This window comes from Arvicanthis niloticus, chromosome 4 (assembly GCF_011762505.2).
Source record: "Arvicanthis niloticus isolate mArvNil1 chromosome 4, mArvNil1.pat.X, whole genome shotgun sequence".
NCBI classification, from domain to species: Eukaryota; Metazoa; Chordata; class Mammalia; order Rodentia; family Muridae; genus Arvicanthis; species Arvicanthis niloticus.
Genome location: NC_047661.1, coordinates 109,281,735 through 109,297,171, shown reverse-complemented (window position 1 = coordinate 109,297,171; position 15,437 = coordinate 109,281,735). Strand labels below are relative to the sequence as shown.

Genomic DNA, 15,437 nt, shown 5'->3' with positions numbered 1-15,437 from the left:
TGGGTTTCCTTACTCACTACATAAATGTAACATGTGCTTTGTGCAGCACTTGCATCCTCTGCATCCCATTAGAGGATGTGACTAGACCAAGAGGCCAGAAAGTGCTAATTTACATGTTGCTTCCTTTTCTTTGCTTAGTGATGCTGGCTTTTGCTCCTAACTGCCTGAAGAGTTTCTCAGTATTTTTTCCAGCTTTTTGTTGTTGTTGTTGTTGTTCTTTACAATGATAGAGATTGTGCACATTTCCTCTTAGTTCTTCATGGCTAGAAACTGGTCTACATATAATAGTGTACAATTTTATGAAAATGTTTCATTCCACTTAATTTTCTCTATAATGAATGTGTCTCATCTACTACCTAAACAGACAGAATATTAAACGAATATATCCCTCTTCTGATAGGATGATAGAGCAACAAAAAATTAGAAAACTAAATCCCTTCCCTTCTTGCTTAATGATTTGAAGTTTTCTTCTAGAAGAGCCATTTGTCAAGTCTCAAGCCTTTCCATTTCTTGTTACTGTATTCTTCGACTGTTACTAACTAGCACTTGGCTGAACTCTGTCATCCTATTTTTTTTTTTATAAATCTTCCTAAATATTGTCATTAGTACTTTTTCTGCTAATAATATATTTAGTTATTCTGCTGTTCAAAAATTTTCAAGTTTTTTCACATGCCATAAACCAATATATTGAGCATATTTATATTTAAACATTACTTATTGTTTTGTCAGTTATCATACCTTAATCACTTTAGTGTCTTGTTTGTGTTGTATTTTCCAATGTAGTCATAATTCTTTAGATAATGGAATTCAATTCTTAACAACAAAGGTAGCAAGGTGGGAGGTGAGAACCAATACTCAAGGTTCCCCTCTGACCCCTACAGTGCTGCCATCACATACATAGACTGGCACTTACACAGACTATCACACACACACACACACACACACACACACACACACTCACACACACACTCACACACACACTCACACACCACACAATCTGTTGATTGGGGTAAGGTGACAAATAACTGTAATTTATGCAGTAGGAGGTTCAGACAATAGTATCTTGAATTTATGTGGCCAGCCTCAGCCACATAGCAAGGTAAACTCCTAACCTCTTTCTCAGTATAAAATACACAAGACTTATAAGGAGAAAATTTTATCTTGGTTCATGAGTTTAGTGTTCCTTGTACAGAATGACAGACACATCTACTAAAAAGGCTGCTTGTCCTGTGGTGTCAGAAAGCAAAGATAGAGGAAGAGACCAATGTCACAATCAAAGTCACTGTACTGGCTTGGCTGGTTTTGTGTGTCAACTTGACACAAGCTGGAGTTATCACAGAGAAAAGAGCCTTCCTTGAGGAAATGCCTCCATGAGATCTAGCTGTAAAGCATTTTCTCAATTAGTAATCAAGGGTGGGAGGGCCCATTGTGGGTGGTGCCATCCCTGGGCTGGTAGTCTTGCGTCCTATAAGAAAGCAAGCTGAGCAAGCCAGGGGAAGCAAACCAGTAACATCCCTCCATGGCCTCTGCATCAGCTCCTGCTTTCTGACCTGCTTGAGTTCTAGTCCTGACTTCTTTTGGTGATGAACAGCAATGTGGAAGTATAAGGTGAATAAACTTTTTCCTCTTCAAATTGCTTCTTGATCCTGATGTTTGTGCAGGAATAGAACCCCTGACTAAGACAGTCACATTCCCAATCACCTGCCTCTATTAACTGCATTTGCTTTGCTCAAAGTCCTCCAGGTAGCACCCTGGGCTGGCAACCAAGTCTTTAACACATGGGTCTTTGGTAGTCATTTAAGGTACAAACCAAACTGGCTCAATGGAGAAAGGGAGGAGAAGGAGAGGGAAAGGGAGAAGAAGAGGGAGAGAGAGATTGAGAGAGAGAAAACTCATGAATTTGGTTGGCTAAAAATGTGGGAGTTGATCTAGGAGGACTTAAGGTATTGACTGAATATGATCAAAATACCTCAGATGAAATGCCCAACAGTGGGGGAGAGGGAACTCAAGAGTTCACCTTCAGTAATCAGACAGGGCCTCAAGTGGAGGGACATGATTACTAACTCACAGTCAAAATTTCTGACCCAGAATTTTTCTTGTCTAAAAAACCCTCTAGGGACAAAAATTGGAGAAGAGACTGAAGGAAAGGCAGTTGAATGACTGGTCCAACTTGGGATCCATTTCATTGGGGTGGGGTGGCACCAAGGCCTGATACTGTTACTGATACTATGATGTTCTTACAGACGGGAGCCTGGCATTGCTGTCCTCTGAGAGGCTTTACTATAGCTGACTGAGACAGAGGCAGATACTTACACCCAACTATTGGACTGAAGTCGGAGAACCTTATGGTTGAATTAGGGGAAGGGTTGAAGAAGCTGAAGAGGAGGGCAATGCCATAGGAAGACCAGCAGACTCAACTAACCCAGACCCCAGGGAGCTCCCAGAGACCGAGCCACCAACCAGGAGCATACATGGGCCAGTCCAAGGCCTCTGACACATAAATAGCAGAGGACTGTCTGGTTTGGCCTCAATGGGAGTAGAAGCACCTAATCCTAAAGAGACTTTAGCCCCAATAAGAGGGGAGGTCTAGAGAGGGTGGAACATCCTCTCAGAGACAGGGTGGAAGAAGAATGGGATGAGGAATTGTGGGAGGGGGCACCTGGAGGGGGCAATGGCTTTATTGTAAATAAATAAAATAACAACAATAATAAAATAAAACATTTAAACCAAATCATATATAAAGAATTGTATTCAATATAAATCTCAGACAAAAGAATGTTGAAAATTAAATTTTTTTCAGAAACTAAGTAAAATTTTAGGAGAAAGATCACTACTTATGATTTATTTTCCTGAAAGCTAATTTACAAACTTTAGAAATTAAAGCTCAATCACTTACTTAAAATAAATTATCACACCAGTGAACTTTACTCTGTGCAAAGTATCTATTTATATAAATTCCCAGCAGATAAGATTATGAAGAGTCAAGTGGACATTACAGATTCATTCTATCAAAATTTATATTTTATATAAGATTATTGGTATTCTAAGTTCACCTATTTGGGTAACATGAATCTGAAACCTAGGACAAATGAAAAGTAAACATCTGTGTGTGTGTGTGTGTGTGTGTGTGTGTGTGTGTGTGTGTAATTTCAAAGAATACCCCAGAAGAAAGCAAAAAGATTAAAATAATTAAAAGTTATTGCTTTAAAAACAGATATGCCAGAGTCAAGCAATAAAGTGCTGAGTTCTATAGGCAACAAAGTATTTTTTCTAAAGTATCAGGAGAAGTGGCGTGGAGCTCAAACTTCTGTGCAGAAGGGAATATACCTTCTTCAGTTGGTATCAGGGTTGTCTGGGATTTATTTATTCCAGTTTATTTATTTTTCATCGTAGGCTACTTATAAGATGTATCTCTTTCTTGCTGCTAGATTCAGAGAAGAATGAGACCTGGGGTGCCCAAAAGACAGTATTTCAATCCGAGAGACAAACTTTTGACTACTAGTTGAAGGTAATCTTAGCACTTACCCACGTAGAGAGCAAAAATGTATGTAATTTGTGAGAAAAATCTTGACAGAGAAAACAATACCTATTCTGTTCAGAATGCCTGAGCCAATGGACAGATCTTGCAGAGCTAGAGGTGACAGAGACGTTCTCCTTAGCTGCTATTGGCTAAGGTTTCAACCTTCCCAGCTTAGAAATCAGTGCCAAAGCTGTGCAGGCTCTGCATTTATTAAAAATACATATATGTGTATATACACCCACACAATCACTGTGTGTTATGTATTTGCATTGAAATTAAATTTTTAGGACACTTCTACTCCAGTTATAAACTCCCTTTGCTTCATCTCTATAGCACCAGGTCAAGTGTGACTCTGGTGTTGTTAACTGGTTCAGCTGGATGGGAAAACCATGAAAAAGCACAGTTCAAGGCAGAATGAGCCGACCTGCACTGGGCAGCTTGGCGGACAGTGGACCTCCTTTTTTATTTGTCTCTGACTCCACATCTATGTAGCCAGTGACAATTTTCTATCTAAGAGAAGCACTGCATTCTCTTTCTTTTCCAACCTGCTTGCTCTACCTTCTCATCCTTAACAACAAGCAGAATTCCTCCCTTCTAGAACTCCCGTCGAAACCTTGGAGTTATTAATTAGCTGATAGATTTTTAATTTTTAAAAAAAAAATTGTTCCAACTATGGCTCAACCCTTGGAAAATCATATAGGTTATTATATTCACAAGATTCCTAACCTCTGCTGCATATTGTCTCCACAGGTACCACCCATTTCAAAGCTAGTATCTTTCGTCTACATTGTTTCAACAGGCTTTCAACCTCTGTCCCTGCTCTACTCTGTTTTAACAACAAATCAGACAAACACCTAGAACCAAAGCCTGTGGTAAACACGCAAATGCTTGAAGACCGACTGTAGAGGTAAAAGGTTATTTCCTACCCTCAGGTAGCACCACTACTCTGGAGATTCCTAAGTCATCATGAGTCATAACTGTGATATCATTACTTTTGAAAGCCTGGGTTGAAAGTTATGATATATTTCTTTTATGGAAATACAATGCAGTGTCTATATGCAAAATACAGTAAAATATTTGTTCCTTTATAACTGAATCTCCTTTTTTCCTAAAAATAAATAAATAAAGCAAAAATAAAACCACATTTAAAAATAAAAACCAAAGCATTTCTTTGAATTTATTTACTATTCTCTAATATTGTAAAAATAGTTTAAGTATGAATAAATCAAGCTCTAAAAATCATTTTTAAGTTTGTTATTACATAACAATTATGTATCTTAAATGTAACACCTAAATGGAATTGTCTATCAGTTTTCTGCAATTCAGTTTGCTTGTTCATTTTGCCACTTCCCCTCATTGCTCTGTAGTGTACAACCTAGTATCACAAGACATTTCAAAGGATGAACACAGCAGAGCTCCTGCCTACTTCCCACAGATGTCCAGAAAGGTCACTTCTGTCATGTTTTCAATGGCCCCGTTTCCTTTAGAAAAGAAAGGCAAATAAACAAAAATATCCTTCATTGTGTTTTTTTTTCCACTCCATGCAACTCAGGTATTGATCAGAAACAAGTACTTCTGATCCTTGTCTTTGGAGAAATGTATTATAGGGTCACCTAAACTAATCTTTATGAGAAACTCATATAACGGTGGAATGTCTATTAAAAATAAATTAATCATCACTGAATTTATATGTTCTATAGAAGACATTAAATAGTGAATCAAATAACTGAGAGACCTAGCATTGGTATGGCATCTACCAGTTAAGGTGGCAAGTTATTAAAGTGGCAACACATTCATATCTCTAACTAGTAGTTTTCAACACGTGTGATTAATTAGACTAGATCTTTAAATTAAATCTCAATTACAATTATTTATTTACCTTTAAGGAGTGGTTGGCAAAAGTCCAATTTTCAAAGCAGACACATCCTCCCCCCAGGAGACTTCAGTACCATTTAAATAAAAATGATTAACCATCTTGTAATTTATTTAATAGTTTAAATTTTTATTTAATTTATTTAATAATTTAATCATTATTATTTTAATGATTAAAATAGACACACAAATTTACCGTTGCCATTCTTCGAGTCTCATTTACAGCATCAAAGCATTATTACTGACCTTGACTCTTGCATATTAGGACTTCATCATTTCAGTCCCCTAAGTCATCAGTCACTACAGAAAGAACTCCCATGGTTCCCAGCCAGAAATAGCTATACCAGCAACATGCCGACTACAGGAGCAAACAGAATTTGTATCCATATTAAAGGCTAACTATCAGGCATCTGTGCTCTCTCTTCTTTGCAGAATTTCAGTCTTTCTAAGAGGAGCTAAAAGTAAAACTGGTAGCTATTAATATCTGTAGAGTATATTAACACTAAAAGTGTTGAGTCACCATATGAAATTGCAATGATTTAGCAAATTATATGATGATTTAGATAAAAATGGCCCCCTTAAGTCCACAGGAAAAGGCATTATTAGGAGATGAGGCCTTAGTCTTTCTGGGTAATCAGAGTAAATGTTCACTAAGTTAAGTGGGACTATTCCTGTCAAAAACACTAAAATAGATCAAAGAAGGGGAAACTCAGACACCTGCTCCAAGACTTTTGCATAATCCTGCTCAACAATATAGCATGCTTTTTAAAGACCATTTAAGAAGTATTATTTTAATACAACCACAAACTATGACCTTAAGACACTTAGTAAGTGACAATCAAGTTGGCTCAATTGCCAGGACTGGAAGCCCCACTGAGAGTTCATTCACTACAAACAAAGCTCTCAACTTTGCTTCTTTGTTGTCTAAACATAACTGACTACCTTGGTCTGTGTGTGTGTGTGTGTGTGTGTGTGTCCTAAATCATATTTCTCTTCCTTCCTTCCTTCCTTCCTTCCTTCCTTCCTTCCCTCCTTCCTTCTTTTCTTTCCTTCTTACTTTAGACATAGTCTCATTATGTAGACCAAGTTGGCCTTAGATTCACTATGTAGACCAGGATGGTTTCCAACCTGTCAAGATTCACCTGCCCCTTCCTCCCTTCTCCCTTGTGCACCACTACACCTGGAGATTCATTTCTTTGATTTTGCTTGAGTTTCAGAAAATATATGCTAACCATATCGCTGAATTGCAGTCGCACTTGACTGCTGACAATGAACATGACAGAGTCAATTCAGCTTTCAAAAAAGCAATTGATGTTGAACTGACCACCCAATTACAACATGCCTTGGTGTGCTGAGCTATCATAATCTTTCAATTTACCAACTTGAGCTGGGGATCTTGTAGTGCCTTCCCCCAATGTCCTCTGCATTGAGCCAATTAACTTGCTCTTAAATCTCCACTCTTTTTACCAACCCTTCTTACTTGTGGCCCATGGACTGCAGGTTTCCTTGCTGGCTCTCCTGCCACTGGATATGGAGCTCACAAGTGTCGCTGCCATTGAATCTGGTAAAAATATTCTTCTTTTCAACTTGTTTTCAATGCCTCATCCCCCACATAAGAATATTGAACTCATTCCCTTTCTAGGTAAGTTTCTTTTTTATTTTATCCTTGCCTAACTTTCTAGTTTCAACTGTTATCAACCTTAATGCGAAAATATACAATCAGAAAGGCCAAACCTTGTAATAGTTATCTATTTAAATTAATCTAATATTTGTACTAATAAAGACACAGGAGCTGGGAGCTGGGATAGAAATCTGCTAGCTCAGCAAGATACCTTTATTTTCTTAATATATACAAGATACCTATTTACAAGCCCAATTCTACAACTAAGCTGCGAGCTCTTTAGAAAACTCTTTCTATCTGTGTCATATTACTGAGCTAGTCTACATTTCTCTTAAGCTCCTCCAAACCCAAGAGGGTTCTTTTGATTTTATTCCTAGAATGCTGTTTCATCTGTCTCCCACCAGGTCTTTAAATTCCCTTTCCACCAGTGAGCAACAGTGTAGTCAACATCCACCACACAATTAGATCTTTTTCAATGAATCACCCATCCCCAAATATACTTCTGACACAGCTAGATTCTCTTTCCAGAATCAGCATTACTTCTTCATATGCCGTAATGTATTAATTTTTATTTGCATATACTAAGATTTGTTTTATGTTCTGTGAAACTCTATTTTTATAAAAATACAATTTCATGTATCCTCCATGATGGCAGCAGAGACAATAGTTTCACTACCAATAACATTAGTCTAATGACATTTCCATAATTCTATTCCGGGCCTATCTTTACACACTGCATTGAAAATCCTGGAAGTTCAGAAGAGAGAAGCTTGTTAAGATAAAGAAAATAAATCAAGTCAAAAAATACATGCAGAACACAGCACTTTGACAATACACTCCAAATAATTTAATTTCCAAAACTGTGTTTCCCATTCTTGGGTAGAACGACCTCGTTTTTTTTCCTGCTTGACTGTCAACTCCAGGAGACTCTTTTGTTTTCTTAACTGTTCTGAAGTCCAGCATGCCCAGGAGGCCAACAAACCAAAATGGAAACAAATGTACCCTGAACAAGTTCAAGTTGTTTTTAACCTTGCAAAACACCACCCAGATTGGTGCAATACAAATGTTCTCTAGTGCTACGAAGGCTTTCTTGTAATTTTGGTAAACAATGGACTAAATATATCTACTGTCATGTATTTTTTTAAACAATAGATTTCAACAAATTGAGGGAAAAATGGCAATCTTACATTGATGTTTAGTAAGTACTCTATGCTTCCTATATCCGAACTGGTTTATTTGTTTGTTTGTTTGTTTGTTTGTTTAGAGAGGAGATCTCTCTGCAATTCCCTGTCAGTCCTAGAAATCACTATGTGGTCCAAGTTGGCCTGGAATTCACAGAGACCCATCTGTTTCTGCCTTTCCAGCGCTAGGATCAAGCACCACGACTCCTGGCTGTCTTAGCTGATTTAACAGCTACAGTAACTTACTGTTTATGAAAGCTTTGTGATATGAGTGATGCGGATTCTCTGTCTCGCCTCACAGAGAGGAAAACTGAGAGAGTGATTGAGCATGTTATTCCACGTCACTCTTATTCTGACCTGGGTTATGAGTCGGTATGCTTACTGGAAACTCTTATTCTCTTGTAAGCAGAGAAATTATATTCTTGAAATATTTCTAGACTAAGAAATGCCTGAACTTTTATCTCAGATAGGGATCATGATGTGGGGCAAACATTGTGACGCCATTGGGATATTGACAGTGATATCCTTTGTGTGCCAGATGTGGTTATGGTTTAGGGAAGATTGCTCAACATCTGTCAGACAAAGACTTTATTTGGGAGAGTGGAACCGGAGCATGGGTGTACACTAATATCCAGAAACCAGCTCCCCAATGAATTAGACTTCACTGCACAGGAAAGACAAGCAGCTGGGTTTTGCATTGTGCAACGTGTTTATGTTATACTCCAAAACAGCCACAGAGACCGCAGTATTACATTGTGACAGCGCTTGAAGTTTAACTGTCTCCACTAATAAAGAGCAACTTTTAACAACTAGTGCGGATTCCTCCTTTCTTGAGAAGTGCTAGTACCAACTACTATGAGAAGCAATGTGTATGCTGTGGGTGAGTGTAAGCTCAGTGGTAGACCAGGAATCTGATCATGAAGTGAGGGGTGTTCCAGAGACTCCTGTACAGAGGAAAGCCTGAGTGGACTCAAGGAGTAGATGAAAGCAAAACCAAGAAAGATGCCGATTGGGCAAAGACAAGAATGGCAGATGTAAAAATCCAGAACTTTCTCAGGTGAAGTTCCAGGTAATGTTTAAAGAAGTCTAGCAATGAGAAGATACTCATGACAATTGTCCTTTTTTTCCTGGAAATGAGACATTAAATTGACAGTTTGGGTCTTAGCAAGCAACAGTTGCAATTTTACTTGTGTCTTTATCATTTTCTTCTGACTTCTTTTTCCTCAATGAAATAAGAAGTAAAACTTCCTTGTGTCTCCTCCAGATCAATTCCCTGCCTCCCAATATATACATTAAATTCTAATCCTTCCATGTTGGCTCCTGGAACCTTGCCCTAAATGTCTCCTCTGCTAAGTGAACTCTTAGTCAAGGGTCCAGCTCAAAGGTAACCTCTCTTGTGAACAGGTCTTCAACTCTCCTGATTTGAGGGAGATTTTCTTCCTTTCCAGATCCTCATACTTGTTTAAAACTATCAACAATTTACCTAGAAACGTGCTAGAAGTGCAGATAGGGTTACAATTAGGGGTTAGGGTTAAACTAGGAACCGTGCGGATGGAGCCTAGCAGTATATGCCAACAAGGTAATTGTGGTGCACATTCAATTACTGAAGCCATCAATTTACAGCTCACCGGATTTGGGAAAGTGTTTTTGTTTCCCTTAGCATTAGTTTTACCTTTATCAAAGTTGAAATACTATCATCTCTTCCTCATAACGGATCCTAGGGATGATGTGTTTTCTAGGTCGGTGGTGAATGGTGAGATGTTGCGTGTGTTTTTATTGCTAATGCTCCACTGAGGCTTTTACATAATTTCTCAAAATAAGAATCCTAAAGAACCCATGATAGCATATGAAAGATTATATAATCTTCTCTGAAATTCATGAATTATAGAACAATAAATGGAAAAGAAAGAGAATTTCAACTTTTATACAGCATAAACTTAAATACTATATCAGCAGTATTGTACTGACTACACTTTATTGGAACAAAGCCAGAGTGTCTTAGTTAACCAACTCTGAACATAGTGTCTAACATATGGTACCTAATATGTGAACATCATGGAGTATTCTCTGATTTATTTATTATTGAGTGAAAATTATGTTATGTACTCAGAGATTCACAGAAAATCACCACTGCTTCAGATGTTGCTACCATTTCTCCATAGATGTTTCAGTTTAAAATGTAGACTTTCATCCTGTCCATTCTTCCAGTTCTAACCCCTCCATGATGGCTGCAGCCCTCCCTCATCAAGGCATCTTCAAGAAAATTTGCCCTATGGATTATTTGGCTTCTTAGAGGCAGCTGGCAGGAATCTGTGATCAGATGGCAATGAGAGGCAGAGTCTGAAGGACATGTTTCTCTATCTTGCCTCTTCTTTCAACTCTCTTGATTATGAGATTATCCCCTGGGGGTCAAACTCAAGACTGAATGTTTCACAAACTTTGAAAAACCTATCTGAGGCAACAAAGTTCACAACAGAGAGTCTATGCACTGCACCTTGTTTTTTTGCTTGAATTTGTTTTTAACTTTTATATTAAAATGATAGCACACAACCTAAAGCTATATGTTGATAGCACATGTTAGCTCCTGGATTTTCCTATTAAGAGGTGTTATCCAGAGCCCGTGGTCTGTTTTAAAAATTTAAAAGTAGTGTCCTTTCTTGAGATTTAGAGTGTTCCTTACAAAGCCATTCTTCCTCATTATATATTGGATTATTTTTTTCTTTTGGGAGACTGACCAACATGAATAAGTGATGGGGAGGGGAGGAAACTGATGTTGAGAAGAGCAGACTCTTGGAGATGAGAAGCAGCTGCACAATCCTGAGTTCTGCAGTAGACGGGGAGTGGGCACACTCTATGATCACCTGACACTTTGAAAGGATGTTGACCATCTACCAGCTGACCTACCCAAATCACCTCATGATGACTATCTCTGAATGTTTGAGGATTCTCTTCCTGTTGGTATAATTCTTGCCCAAACTCACAACCATCTTATGCTCTTTCATAGTTATGTAAAATTATTATAAAAGAAAGGAATTATCTTAAGTGCCTTACAAATGATTTATAATTTAATCCATATAATTTGGTTTAGTTTTTATAAGTATTCCTCAGTTCCAGCTTTTCCATCTTTTCCCCTCAGGCAAATTGCCATGCAAGTACATCTCCATGTCATGCTCACTAGATACAGGCACAATGTCTGGTATTCTTTTAAGACATTTTATTTTTCAACTACGACAATACAATGGCTTTTGACAGCTCTATGTCTTAGAGTCCTGGATCAATTATTACTGTCTAATTTTGATTTTAGCCATTTTTGCATGTGAATGGAGACTTTATTTTTTTTCTGTCTTCAGTACAGATATTTTCTTTGGCTGCCAGAGTGGATTGTTGCTTTGTTATTATTGTGGTGCTTTAGTTTTATTTTTTATTGTTTTCATGGTTTAAAAGATAAGTCACTCACAGGTGGTTAAGACAAACTAAGATAATAGAAAAATAAGGAAGCATCTAATTCACGTAATGTCTTCTGTAAAATGTCACTCTGTAATATTGACAGAGCCCCCAACTAAACTTTTTGTTGAGCAAGTTTATAAAACAATATCCTTATATTCATGGATTGGTTACATCATAAAATAGCTTCAGAATAAATAATGCATATTTTGTGATTTTCATTTATCATTATATAATTCATACCATGTCCATGGATCGTTTTAATTCATTTAAAATTGCTCCACGCGGATTGAGTTTGAGAGAAAGCAAAGGAGAGAGCATAAGCTTACATTACCATAACCTTTTCAAGTAGTTTGTTACCAATCAGTACAACTCAGTAAAATGTTTCTCTTTTCTGTATAGAGTTTCATTAGTTTGGAAGTTTGCATATATCTGTGTTCTCACCATCCAAGTCTTGATATAAGTGATTTGGCTTGCCTTCAAAAGTTATTTTGAGCTTCTAACTGGGTAATTTTCCATGTTCTTCCTGTCTTCCCGGAGCAACAAAACTAACAGGCTTGCCAGTCTTAGAACCTTATATCAGTGTGAGATAAAGTATGCATCTGTCTCAGTTTGCTGCTTGCACTAAGCCCAGTAATTCACACGATTTCTCATATGTTGTGCACACCAAGGATGGATTTTATGTATTGCAGCACAGAACAATACTGCTTGGATCATTCCACACACTGGATCCAGTTGACTTCTTCTGGAAGCTTATGAACTGAGCTGCTGGGAACATTCATGCAGAAGAGTTTTGTATGATGTATTCATTTCTCCTGGATAAATATTTAAGGAGTCAGTGGCCTTTGAAGTCCAAGTACTGTTTACTGTATAAGACATTGCATGACTATTTCCTAAAGATTCTGACTCATTTTATAGTTTCAGATACAACTTAATGCAAGTCCCACCATCTCCACACCCTCATTGATATTTGCATTCATTGATCTTCTAAATTTTAGTCTTATTGTGTGTTAAAATATTTATTGGTGTGTGCGCGCGCGCGTGTGTGTGTTTGTGTGTGTATTGGTGGGTTGTACCCACAAAAGCTAGAAGAGGACATCAGAATCTCAGGAGCTGGAAGTACAGGCATTTGTGAGCTGGTTGACACGGGTGGTAGGAAATGAACCTGGGTCTTCTGGAAGAACAGTATGTTCTCTTAACAGCGGGACCATCTCTCCAGTTCCTACTCCTTTTGTTTTAACTCTCATTTCTCTGGTCAGTTAGGTTGTAATGTACATATCTTAATTTGTAAAGTGTCCACTCAAATCTTCCACTCTTTAATTTGTTCTTAATTTTTTATTGTTCTTTTATTCTTTTTTTGGGGGTGGTGGTTAAAATTTCTTAGGTTAGAATGGCATCAGAATATTTTTCTACTCTATGTTTTATCATTTTCTTTTAAAATATATTTATTTATTCTTTGACAATTTCAAACATGTGCAATGTTTTGTGACCAAGTCCATCCATCACCAACAGGCCCTGGGACTTCCTCAACAAGTATCGCCTCTTCCACCTTCATGATCTCTCTCTCTCTCTCTCTCTCTCTCTCTCTCTCTCTCTCTCTCTCTCTCTCTCTCTCTCTCTCTCTCTCTCTCTCTCCTAGTTCCTAGTGCAATTAGCACTGCCTGCATGTACATGGCAAACCCACAAGCGGCCACCCTGACTCCCCTTGCTTCCAGCCCATCGATTGCCAATAGCTCCTCAGCTATGAGTATCCCCTCAAGTGTCTCCTCCATCTGTGCTGGAATTACGGACTAGCTTCAGCTTAGGAAGGTCTTATGATTCAGCCACAGATGCTGTGAGCTCATGATCACGTGCTCCATGTCAGGTCCACAAGGCAACATTTCACAGCTCTCCTCTCCACCTCTGACTCTTACATGTGTTCTGACTCCTCTTCGGAGAGATTCCCTTGCAGAGGTTCCATTAAAGACGGGAGGAGGGGCTATGTGACGGGGGGGGGGGTGGATGATGGTGAGAAGAAGGGGGTGTGTAATCGGGATGTAAACTGAAAGTTTTAAAAAAAGGAAAATATTTAAAATTGCACGCATGCACGCACGCATGTCAGAGGACATCTGATCCAGTCTGTTATTGTCCCCTGTTATTGAGCCTGAACTCACAGCCTCTTCCCCAAATTACGTCCAATTAGAAGAGCCCAATTAACAGTGAAAAGCAGAAAAAAATTTTTTTAGTGTAGTGTGACACAGGGAAGATGGAACGTGATTTCTAGCGACAGATCTCAGGTTGTGCCTTTACTCATTAAGTCATGTCGCTGCTACCGGTGAGTCTACTCTGTGTCCCATCCAATTGTCTTGCTGTATTTGAACTTGATGTGGAAAGGTTGCGGTTGTTTTGATGTATGAAAATATATTTCGTTGAGTGATCATTGCAGTCTACCAAGTCTTAACAAGTAGGCAGAAGATTTGCAGGGAAGTTATTGGGTTTCCACATTTTGGAATCAGCATACCGATCTAACCCTGAGAGGGTTTTGCAGTTAAGATAATAGTAAAATTTGTAGAGACTGTAAGAAAGACTGCATTTTAATAGAAGGTCTTCTATCTCATGATAAGATTGCTGTAGATATTTTAAAAGTTTTATCACGATGTTATTATATACCTTTCAATTTACTGGGTCTATATTTATTTAAAATTATCATTAGAAACATGTAATTTAGAATTTTTCATTTTCTTTTTATTTGATAACACAAATAGATTTGAATTTTGCTTATTTATTAGGTATCCTATAATATTTCTGAATATACTTCTAGTCTTAATAATTGTAAAGATTTCTCAGGGTTTTCCATGTCCTTTTCATGCCCCATAATAATGATGGGGCTTTTCTTTCTAATCAATGTGCATTTGAGTTCTGTTCCTTTCATCCTTTGCCTTAGTTATAATCATGTGGAAAAATTTCCAGACTATCACTATGGATGATTTTTAATCATAGTTTTGTTGTGATGTAGCTGAGCCAGAATCTGGCTATGCAGCCCAAACTGAGCTCAAACTCATGATCCTTCTTTAGGCTTCCAAGGGAGTGGATTGCTGGCTGGCAACACCACACCAGGTTCATCATGTGCTTCTTTTAATATTACCAGTTTTAGATGGGGTTTGTGTTTCTAAAAGGCTTTATTTATTTATTTTTATTAGGAATAGAGGTTAAGTTTTAAAATATCTTTTTCATTTATCGGTGATTTTTTTTTATTCAGCAAACAGCAAATTTTATCAATTATTTTTTGAATGTTAAGCAAGTCTTAAAACCTTAGGGTAGTTTCCTCTTCATTACTATGGATTATCTTTTAAAGTAAGAATTGCATTGAATTTGCCAATAGCTCCTTTTTTTTTTTTTTTTTTTTTTTTTTTTTTTTTCCTTTTTCTAGGTTTTGCCTTAGCTGGTTTCCTCTGATAATTTCTAAAAGTATTTTCATGTAGCTATCATTTCCTTGTATATTTTATAGAATTTACCAGTGTGGGCAAATGATATTGGAGGTTCTTTCTGGGGGTGTTTCATATTACAAATCTAAGTTACATTTCAGATATAGAAATGTCTAGGATTTCTATAACTTTTTCGGTTTGAGATATATATATATATTTGCCCATTTCCTCTGGGTTGTGGATTTTATTGAGTAAAAATGCTCATAAATATTCTTATACTTTTTATGTCTGTGGCTATGTATGTTAATAATCCTCCTTCACGTCAGCAATATATGTCTTATTCTTTTTGTCAGAATATCTAAAAATTTATCATTTCATTGATAGTTCAGGTTTGT

General features: G+C 37.5%; 1 long non-coding RNA gene across 1 annotated transcript in view; it reads left to right on the top strand.

The window, feature by feature from the left end:
- The window catches only part of LOC143441918 (uncharacterized), a 28,865-nt gene extending 26,257 nt beyond the window's left edge, over positions 1 to 2,608 (top strand). The window contains exon 3 of the long non-coding RNA XR_013109670.1: positions 2,244 to 2,608. This is a non-coding gene — a long non-coding RNA (uncharacterized LOC143441918). The remainder of the gene's footprint in view (positions 1 to 2,243) is intronic.
- The last annotated feature ends 12,829 nt before the right edge of the window (positions 2,609 to 15,437 follow it).